The sequence below is a fragment of the Rattus rattus genome, chromosome 4 (assembly GCF_011064425.1).
Source record: "Rattus rattus isolate New Zealand chromosome 4, Rrattus_CSIRO_v1, whole genome shotgun sequence".
Taxonomy (NCBI): Eukaryota; Metazoa; Chordata; class Mammalia; order Rodentia; family Muridae; genus Rattus; species Rattus rattus.
The window spans coordinates 101,692,535-101,702,832 of record NC_046157.1 but is presented as its reverse complement, the minus strand read 5'-3'; the positions used below and the strand labels follow the sequence as shown (position 1 = coordinate 101,702,832).

The 10,298-nt window shown below is 42.3% G+C and overlaps 1 protein-coding gene across 1 annotated transcript in view; it reads left to right on the top strand.

The window, feature by feature from the left end:
- The first annotated feature begins 7,560 nt into the window (after window positions 1-7,560).
- The window catches only part of LOC116899258 (collagen alpha-1(XIX) chain), an 81,302-nt gene continuing 78,564 nt past the window's right edge, over window positions 7,561-10,298 (top strand). The window contains exon 1 of the mRNA XM_032900875.1: window positions 7,561-7,600. The gene's annotated coding sequence lies outside the window, so the exon portion shown is untranslated. The remainder of the gene's footprint in view (window positions 7,601-10,298) is intronic.

Here is a 10,298-nt window from a genome sequence, read left to right as displayed (position 1 = left end):
GTCCACGTGTTCTTCCTAACCTGTGCCAGCTTTGGTTTCAGACTTCCTCGGCTGTCTGAGCGAGCTTGTGTAAAGTATTGCTGTACCAGTAGTCTGCCAGCCGTAAATCTCTATCCCTCAATCCTCGAATTTATGGTGCCCAAAGTACTCCGCTGACTAAGAAGTTAGAAGGAAAATGTCACCATAAATGCCCATCACCTGATTAAATGGTAGAGCTTAACACTTCAGATCAAACCCACTTGGAACACTATTTTGTCGACTTGACATTTTACGAGAAGAATATGTGAAAATACGGGAGTCGCTTTTGTAGATGTGTTGATCTTTTGGGTATCTGAATAATTGTCCGCACTTTTCCGTTGGCGTGTGGCCCTGGACAGTGGGCGGAGTACTTGCTACTGCTTTACAAGGAACAGCCACACAGCCATCTGTCCCTTACCACTCTACTCCCAAGAGTAAGCTCAATGAGTTCAGAGATCTGGATCCAGAATGCTCTGTGCCTACGAGCTATAGCCATCTTCAGTGGGCAGAGAACCATCTACAAAGAGGCATACCCAGTTCTCTCCTGACCTTTCATGTGGGCATCCTGTAGATTTTGCTACTCGGTTGGCACCACCGTGCTTGTTCTAATGCTTGTTTTTTGCCTTGCCTTCCAGAGTTGCTTTGAGGCCCCTCCTCTCACAATGTATATAACTTGTATTGATCCACCACTTTCTCCCAGCATGCACCAGGGTGCATTTTGAATGCAATTATATTCTGAAATGTTCAGGTGTACCCTTTCATGAATGCATGAAGATAGATGTGAGATGCAAAAAACAGCTAATTCTCAAAGATATAGTAATAATAGTAATAGTAATAATAATAATAATAATCAAACAAATAGGAGCTCTCCTAAGTAAGCAATAGGGTTATATTTAAAAGCAAAGTAATATGTCCTTCTATCATGCCAGCACAGAGCTGGTTTGTGAGAAGTGCTAACTACAAGTTTTGTTTTATGTATGTATGTATGTATGTATGTATGCTATATGTATGTATGTATGTTGTATGTATGTGTGTATGTTGTATATATGTATGTTTTATGTATGTATGTAAGTTGCATGTAAACCATAGAGACTCATCACCATCTTTCGCCCTCTAGGGCAACATTTAATAAAAGGTCGATGGCAGTTAATACAAGCATGGTTTTAGGCAGAGAGCTGATCTCTGTATTTGCTAGAGATATTGGAGGTTTAGGGCAATAGGACAAGAGAAACAAAGGATATGACTAATAAAGAAAGAGGTCATAAAATCATGTTTGCACACAATGGGAGCTACAGAACAAAAGGCCCTAGAGACTTTGGAAAACTCTTGAAACTGGGTAATCACATTTCATCCAAGTAGGATATGAAGCCAACATACAAAACCAGTCACTCGTCTATTTTCCAAGAACAAGCATGTTGAGAAAGAAATCAGGAAAACAGGCTCAACCACAATAGCCTCGAGGAAACGAAAATACCCAGGAGTAAATGTAATCAAGGAGGTGAAAGACCTCCACAGCTAAGGTCTTGAAATGCTGGAGAGAGACACTGAGGAAGTCAGTGGAAGTTGCAAAGTGTTCCATTTTCCGGGCATCTCAATTCTGGCTTCTCCACTACAACATAAGTTGTGCCTTCAGCAATAGCCTCCTGGCCTCTCTCTCTGGGCACCCTGACCCTGCCAAGTGGTGCCAAGCCTCAGTTTCCCTCCATTATCCCTCTGATCTGTAGCTTTCATACTGTCAAATCCAGTACCATCCGACTCTTTCATAATGCCAAGTTAGGCTGCCCGCTAAGAAATGCAGCTTTAGCCTCCCCCAGACCAAAGCTTGCTTGCTAACCCTGAGGAAACACCTCCCAGGAGACATTGCCTTGCTGATGCTGGTCTCTTGTTCCAGACATCAGCGTCGGCTGTCCCAGTGAAGCAAAGTTTTCATTTCCACAAATCCCACCTCCAGAGGAAATAATAAAATTTCTTTATTTGCAAAATGATACTGACTCTTGGAGATCAGTGAAAATCCACTGGAGTGGGGATTCTTTTTAAACCACTGTCCCCTCTCTTCGCACAGCTGTGAGACAGAAAATCCGCAAGGTTGCGTTTGCAGGGCCGAATTCAGCTCCCAAACTCCTCCGTTTGTCTAGATTTTATTTCTTGTTGGCACTGACACTTATGCAGGCCCTGGTCGTGCCGACCTGGAGGCCCTTGTCTGTGATAGCTGAGCAGAACTGGATCTTCCAGACTGGGTCCGGGAGGGTGTATGGGTCCAGCCCTTCTGCAGTCTCAGAGGCCAGTGATGCTGTGAGCAGATCCTGCTTCTTAGCAAACACAAATACTGGTACACAACTTAGCTTTTCTCCCTCAAGTAATTCCATTAGTTCTTGACCCGTCAATCTTTTTTTCTGTCTGGACTGTCAATTGCAAATAGAAGAATATTGATATTTGCAAGATAACTCCTCCAGTATGGTCTGATTTTCCTTTCTGTCCGCCAATGTCCCAGACGTTGAGTTTAAAACCTTGTCACTGTACACTTTTGAGGCTAAAGCCGTGTGTAGGTGTGATGCGGCTGCTGTCTTCAGATGCAAGGTGCTGTAGCAGAGTAAGTGAAGCCCAGGTGAAGGAGTCTCCTGGGCTGGTTCACTTTTCAATTCCTGCAGAATAGAGAGCAAGTCTATACTCAAGGAGTCCCTCATTGGCCTCCTGCCTCCGCCTCCGCCTCCGCCCCCTGCCTCCGCCCCCGCCTCCGCCCCCCGCCTCCGCCCCGTCTCCGCCCCCGTCTCCGCCCCCGCCTCCGCCCCGGCCTCTGTCCCCGCCTCTGTCCCGGCCTCCTCCTCTGCCTACTTCTCCAGGTCTGTCACTTCCTCCTCTTCTACTTCCACCTCCTCCTTCTCTCCTCTTCTTCCTCCCCGCTCCTCCTCCTACCCACCCCCCATTTCCAGGGGTAACTTCCACAGATTCTTAATTCAAATACCACTTTTTGAGAGCCTCTTAAAGTTCCTTCTAAAAGTTACAAAGCCAGACCTCCACTTCCTTTGCTTCAGCATTGTCTTCCAAGCTCCCTGGACAACAGCTTGTTAAACTCTCCTCACTCACCGACTTTTCTAGCCCAGAGTTTCCAATGTAACCACCATCCAAAAGGCAAAAAGAAAAGAAAGAACAGAAACAAAAACAAAAACAGAAAACCATGGCTAGGTCTATCACACCAATATCTCAGGTTCCTGGTAGAAATTTTTGTTCTAGTTTGCTTTCTCTCTTTTGTTAATTAATTATTTTATTTATTTACATTTCAAAGTTATCCTCCTTCCCGGTCTCCCCTCCACAACTCCTCCATCCCTACCCCCTCCCCTTTGCCTCTAAGAGGGTGCTCCCCTACCTACCAACTCACTCCAAGCTCACCTTTCCAGAACCCTCCTTCCCAGGGGCAACAAGCGTCCACAGGACCAAGGGCCTCCCCTCCCATTGATGCCAGCAGGTTATCCTCTGCTACATATTCAGCTGGAGTCACGGAGACACCCATGTAAACACTTTGGTTGGCGGCTTAGTCCCTGAGAGCTCCGAGGGGTCCAGTTAGTTCAGACTGTGGTTTTTCCTATGGAGTTGCAAACCCCTTCAGCTCCTTCAGTCCTTCCCACAACTCTTCCCCTGGAGTCCCTGGAATCAGTCCGATGGTTGGCTGTGGGTATCTGCATCTGTATTAGTCAGGTGCTGTCAGAGCCTCTCAGAGGACAGCCATACCAGGCTCTTGTCTGCAAGCACCTCTTGGCATCAGCAATGGTGTCAGGGTTTGGTGTCTATGGATGGGATGAATCCCTAGGTGGGGCAGTCTCTGGATGGCCTTTCCTTCAGTCTTTGCTCCAGGTTTTTGTTTGTTTGTTTGGGTATTTTATTTTATTTTATTTTATTTTATTTTTGTCCCTGTGTTTCCTTTAGACAGGAATAATTCTGGGTAAAAATTCGAGATGGGTGGGTGGCCCCATCCCTCCATTGGGGGCCATGTCTATCTACTAGAGGTGGTCTCTTCAGGTTCTGTCTCCCCACTGTTGGGTATTTCAGCTAATCTCATCCTCTTTTGAGTCCCGGGAGCCTCTCACACTTTCTAGTGGTTCTCCCCATTTCCCAGCCCCCACTGCTACCTATTTTTATCCATTCTCCTGGCCCTCTGGACTTATCTCCTGTCTTCTCCCATATCTGATCCTGCTCCCCTTTTTTTTCCTCTCCCCCTCCCTTTTCCCATCCAGGTCCCTCCTCCCTCCTTCTGTCTCCCATGATTAGTTTGTTCTGCTCTTCTAAGGGGAATTGAAGCATCCATACTTTGGCCTTCCTTCTTGTTAAGGAATAACATATTCTTCATATGAACTGTGACTTGTATCTTGGGTATTCCTAGCTTTGGGGCAAATATCCACTTATCAGTGAGTATGTACCATATGTGTCTTTTGTGTCTGTGTTACCTCATTCAGGATGATATTTTCTAGTTCCATGCCTTTGCCTACAAAATTCATGAAGTTGTCATTTTTAATAGCTGACCGGTATTCCATTGTGTAAATGTACAACATTTTCTATATCCATTCTTTCCCTGAGGGACATCTGGGCTATTTCTAGCTTCTGGCTATTATAAATAAGGCTGCTGTGAACATAGTAGAGCATGTGTCCATGTTATATGTTGGGGCATCTTTTGGGTATAAGCCCAGTACTGATATAGCTGGGTATTCTGGTAGAAATATTTCCAAATTTCTGAGAAGCCACCAGATTGATTTCCAAAGCAGTTGTACCAGTCTGCAATTCCACCAACAGTGGAGTGTTCCTCTTTCTCCACATCCTTGCCAGCATCTGCTGTCGCCTGAGTTTTTGATCTCATCCATTCTAATTGGGGTGAGGTGGACTCTCAGTCATTTTGATTTGCATTTTCCTCATGACTAAGGATGTTGAACATTTCTTTAGGTGCTTCTTGGCCATTAGAGATTCCTCAGTTGAGAATTCTTTGTTTAGCCCTGTATCTGAGTTTTAATTGGGTTATTTGGTTCTCTGGAGTCTAACTCCTAGAGTTTTTTTTTTTGTATATTTTGGATATTAGCTCTGTACTAGATGTAGGGTTGGTAAAGAAGATCTTTTCCCAATCTGTTGGGTGCCATTTTGTTCTATTGACAGTGTCCTTTGCCTTACAGGAGCATTTCAGTTACATGTGGTCCCATTTGTCAATTGTTGATCATAGAATCTGAGCCATTGATATTCTGTTCAGGAAATTTTCCCCAGTGCCAATGTGTTCGAGGCTCTTTCCCATTTTCTCTTCTACTAGATTCACTGTGTCTGATTTTATGTGGAGATCTTTGATCCACTTGGACTTGAGCTATGTACAAGAAGACAAAAATGGATCAATTTGCATTCTGCCACATGCTGACTGTCAGTTAGACCCACACCATTTGTTGAAAATTATGTCTTTTTACCAGAGGATGGTTTTGACTTCTTTGTCCAAGGTCAAGTGACCATAGATGTATGGTTCATTTCTGGGTCTTCAAGTCTATTCCATTGATCTACCTGCCTGTCTCTGTGCCAATATCATGCAGCTTTTATTACTATTGCTCTGTAGTACAGCTTGAGACCAGGGATGGTGATTCTCCCCAGAAGTTCTTTTATTGTTAAGAATTGTTTTTGCCTAAGGACGATACTGCTCACAGTGGGTCGATTCTTCCTATATCAATCAACAACTAAGAAAGTGCCCTCGAAGACATGTCCACAGGTCAATCTGATCAAGTCACTTCCTCAGTGGAGGGTCCCTCTTACCAGATGCATTTTTTTTGTCTTATAATGCTTTGTTTGGGACATTTTATTTATCTTACTGGTCTTTTGCTGTGTATTATGGTTTCTGATTGAGAGTTTTTTTATGGAATTTGTGTGTGTGTGTGTGTGTGTGTGTGTGTGTGTGTGTGTGTGTTTCTTCTGCTTTGTTCTATTTTTTTTTAATTTGGTTGAATTTCTTTGTATTTTCTAAAGAGAGTAGGCATGAATATAAAGGGTCTTACCATTAACAACACACAGACACACACACACATACACACACACACACACACACACACACACACACACACTGAATACTTGACACCTAGACCCCCTAGTGCCTCAACTAACTGTTAATCCTGCCACCCACAGTGCTGAATTCCTCCTTGCTTCATATATATCTTCAGAAAGATCAGTGTGTATGGGATAACTTGCCTCCTAGGTTTTGAGAATAAGTTATTAACTTACACATATTGACTTGAAAATCTACAACCACCCTCATTTGAATGGTTGCTTCCCTCGTTGTTTCATCTAATGGACCTAGAATATTTTACTCAAGGCTGGATGTATATAATGTCATGAGAATTCGCCCCTGACATTAGCTCCTTTTTAAATTATTTATTTCAGCAAGGTAAAAGCACTGTTTGTCTTTCTGATCATGGTTGGCTCCATTACTTGCAGGTCCCATTACTTTCTCAAGAATCGTACCAACTTGCTCCAAGGCATTTATCACCCCATCCTCTAATCTTTTATGTTTCTTGGCACAGTGCTAATTCGTCATATTAAAATAATCTCCAATCACGAGCCAGGCATAGGAAATACCTGGTGTAAATGTTAACCAGCATTAAGTAGGCCCACACTCCTAATATGTTACCTACATCGGAGTGTAGCTAGAAATTGTTCCTTAAATGTTTTTCTTCACATTTCAATACTTAAATTCCCTTTTTAAAGATAATCTTTGTGCAATGGAGCTCTTTAATTGGTTAAGTCATCCGATTGTCTTCTTAAAAAAAAAATGGGAACTTTGTCTCTTTAGTATTTTCTCCCCTCCTAGACTTTGAGATCTAGATGATTTATATACAATATATCTGAGATAGATGAATCTACCTTGGCTTAAGCTCCTTCATAAAATAGTGCTAAACTTGGTGTTTATTATGGCTTTATTCCAAAATGTAACCCTTAGAGAGCTTTTATCTCCATCCTTCCTGGAAGTTCTAGAGATGGACAGCTACCTTACTTCTTGTTTACCACCCAGATCAAGCCAGACAATAAAAACAGCCAGTTTTATAGCATTTTAGAAGTGAGTTTTTTACATGTCTCTTCCTGGTCTAAAAATCCATGTGTATTCCCATTTTGAACAACATTTATTAGTGTAAAGCAATAGGAAAATTATACTTCTCCACATTTTATGTTAACAGTGTGTGAGGTAGCAAGCATTTCTACAACACATTGGTTACGTTCTGTTGTACAAAAATCACAGAAAATAAACTGAAGTTACAAAGTCTCGTGGGTGGAATGGAACCCCTTTTAATAAAGATCTTGATGAGAATTGAGCTTGCAAATGTCTCCTGTTGCCGCTCGGGTCTACACTTTGGCTTCATGTAAGACATAACCTAGAAAAACAAAAGCTTTGGGAACTCCGATTATGTGTTGATAGCCATGAAACTCCCTATTGATTAGAACGTCTAACAAAATAGACTCTGAGTGTATCATGTACAGCACGCATTGTTTTGAGAACTGTGTTTGGTTTTGCTTTCTCATTCAGGGACCTCCTGGGTTACAGGGACCACATCAGCCTTTTGCTGGATACTTCAACAAGGTATGGCTTCTTTATTCCCACGGCTTGTGTGCATAGATTTTAACGTCATTACGTTTTTAGCAAGAAAGTGTTATTAGATCCTTAAATCTCAGACCTTGGGACAGGGTCACATGTGCTCAGATCATCTTCCCATACTGAACACTGTGTTTTCAAATTCAAATTTTAAAAAAATCCTAGGCATATTGTAAAGTAAGTGTTTAGCTCCATAGTTTTTTATAAGTGGTAGCTCACAGTTTGATGATGGAGGACCAAAAGAAATAATTTGTTATCTGAAGCTCTAAGTGACTCCACAGCTGGTAGATTCCTCAAAACCAGTAGATGCTATGTCAAGGTTTCAGGCACATGTTCATACCCCACAGATGATGATGATGATGATGATGATGGTGGTGATGGTGATGGTGATGATGATGATGATGATGATGATGATGATGATGATGATGGAACTGTCTCAGTGGCAAGAGTAACTCCTAATTATTCCTAAGAATAATTCTAATCATTATAATAATTCTGGTAACTAGATGCACAGGACTCCAATATAGGGATGACCTCGTTGGTGGGTTCATTGTTCAAGAACAACATATAGGGTCTGATCACATAGGGGAAACCAGTGCCATTTTGTCCTTCATTGCCCAAAATGACAGCAGTTGGGGGCCTTTCAATACCTGCCAGCTGTCATTGATACCTTGTGCCACAGAAAAAGCTAGAGACTTGTATTTTTTTTTTCTTGAGTTCGTTTCCCATAGATTTCTGTAGCCAATATTGTATCTTTGTTCACATAGTCCAAAAGCCTGTATTCAACTAAGGTGTTCTTTTTTTTTTAATTTTAAGGACTTATTTAATTTTCCTTTATGAGTGTGTGTGTGTGTGTGTGTGTGTGTGTGTGTGTGACTTGTGTGTCTGATATTCAAAGAGGCCAAAGAAGGTGTCAGACATTTTGAAACCAGTTACAATATCCAGTGAGTGTAAGCCGCACAGTATAGGCTCTGGGAACTGAAATGGGATCCTCTACAAGCACAAGTGCTGTTAACCACTGAGCCACCTCCCACATCCCAACCCGATAGCTGGTGCTCAAAAGCACATTTTTATTATTTAATCTTAAGACAAAATAATTAATTTAAAATCTTAATTCTTTGTTCGTCCACTTAAACTTCATATAGACAGCATAAAGCCTAGAAGATCCATAATTAGTAAATTTAAAACAAAACATGTAAATATTTTATTGCTTTTGCCAAATTAAGATTATGGTCCTGTTTTGAACCTTTTTGTTTGTTTAGATTTTTTTAGGGGAATGCTGTGTTAGCATGGTTATGATATGTTTCCTGATTCTTTATTAAATAAAGAAATTGCTACTAGCTTTTAAAAAAATCTTAGAAGTTGGCAAGTTTTTAAAAGCAAGCTTGAAGTGTGTCTAAATTGAATCAATATAAGGGCATTAGTTATGACATATACTGTTATGAAATAGGACTTACAATAAAAGCTTCAAAATAATGAGAATAACTTGAATCCGATGTCACGAGTCAGCTAGAAATGTTTAAACACTATACGATATTACTCTTGACATCGGTACAAAATGTACCACGTCCGTACTCAACTACTTAAATATCTGCTAGCCCTTGCAGAACTTTTAAAGCTTGTATCTTTACAGGTCTCCCAACACTACTTCTATATATATTTTTCCTTACCAACGAGTCAGTTTTTCCTTAAATGAAAATATATGGACCCTTCGTATTTGAGAGTCTGAAGTTGGAAGGGTTGCGCTTCAGACTTTAAGGTTACACTTGCTGTAATGGGAACTGAGCTCAGGAGCCAAGTGGGGACTTCTGTGAGTTCCACGCCAGTACCTGTGACTTACCTATTGCCTCTCCTGAGAACACCCCAGTTACTGTCATCTCTAGTACAAAACAGAGCCTCATATTAGTTCGTGTGTGCCCCAAAAATGGCTTTGGAGCCAGAAGACACTAGGGTAAAGAGGGGGAGCCGCGGCTTATTTCCCCCCTCAATAATACAATAGAACCATTTGGCTCAGAAGTGTTCGCATCTACAGAGTCGATGGAAGGTAGCGGAGCCAACAGTTTATTGTTTCCTCCTGAGAGTGGACGAGCCTCCTACACCGAGGTCCCATGAGGATCTATAAGGAAGCCCACATGCAGGACCCACACTGAAAGATACTTCAGTATTGTGGCCATCTCTTCACAAAGCAACATGCCCAATGTGCCCTGATGACCGAGATGCGTTTTTCACTTGGCTTTCTCCCTGCCACCGGCATCTGGCTCAGGATAGTACGGTTGTTGCATTTTGCAGTTTGTTGCATGCCTGATGGCCCGACTGTAACAAATGAGCACAGTGGGGGAGGAGCTGAGAGTAAATAATGGGCCATGTATTGAGACATATAAAGTGACACTCCAAGGTTAAAACAATCTTCCCTTTTAAATTGGCATTGATTTATGTGATGCCTGCTCCGAGCCGTGGACCTCAGCTCATCCTCTGGCAGCAGCTCCGGCGCTGGCACAGCTCAGATTCTGCTGAGGCAGCTACCCGTGGGAGGATGAGTAGCACACTCCCTGCCCCCTCCCTGCTCCGAGCTAAGAGCCTGGATGGTTCATCCCTCATCCCAGCAGTCTGCACTTGCATTTTGGTCCCCGCACAAAATGAATCTATTCTTCCACACATCCACTGTATCACCCAGAAAGGAAACACG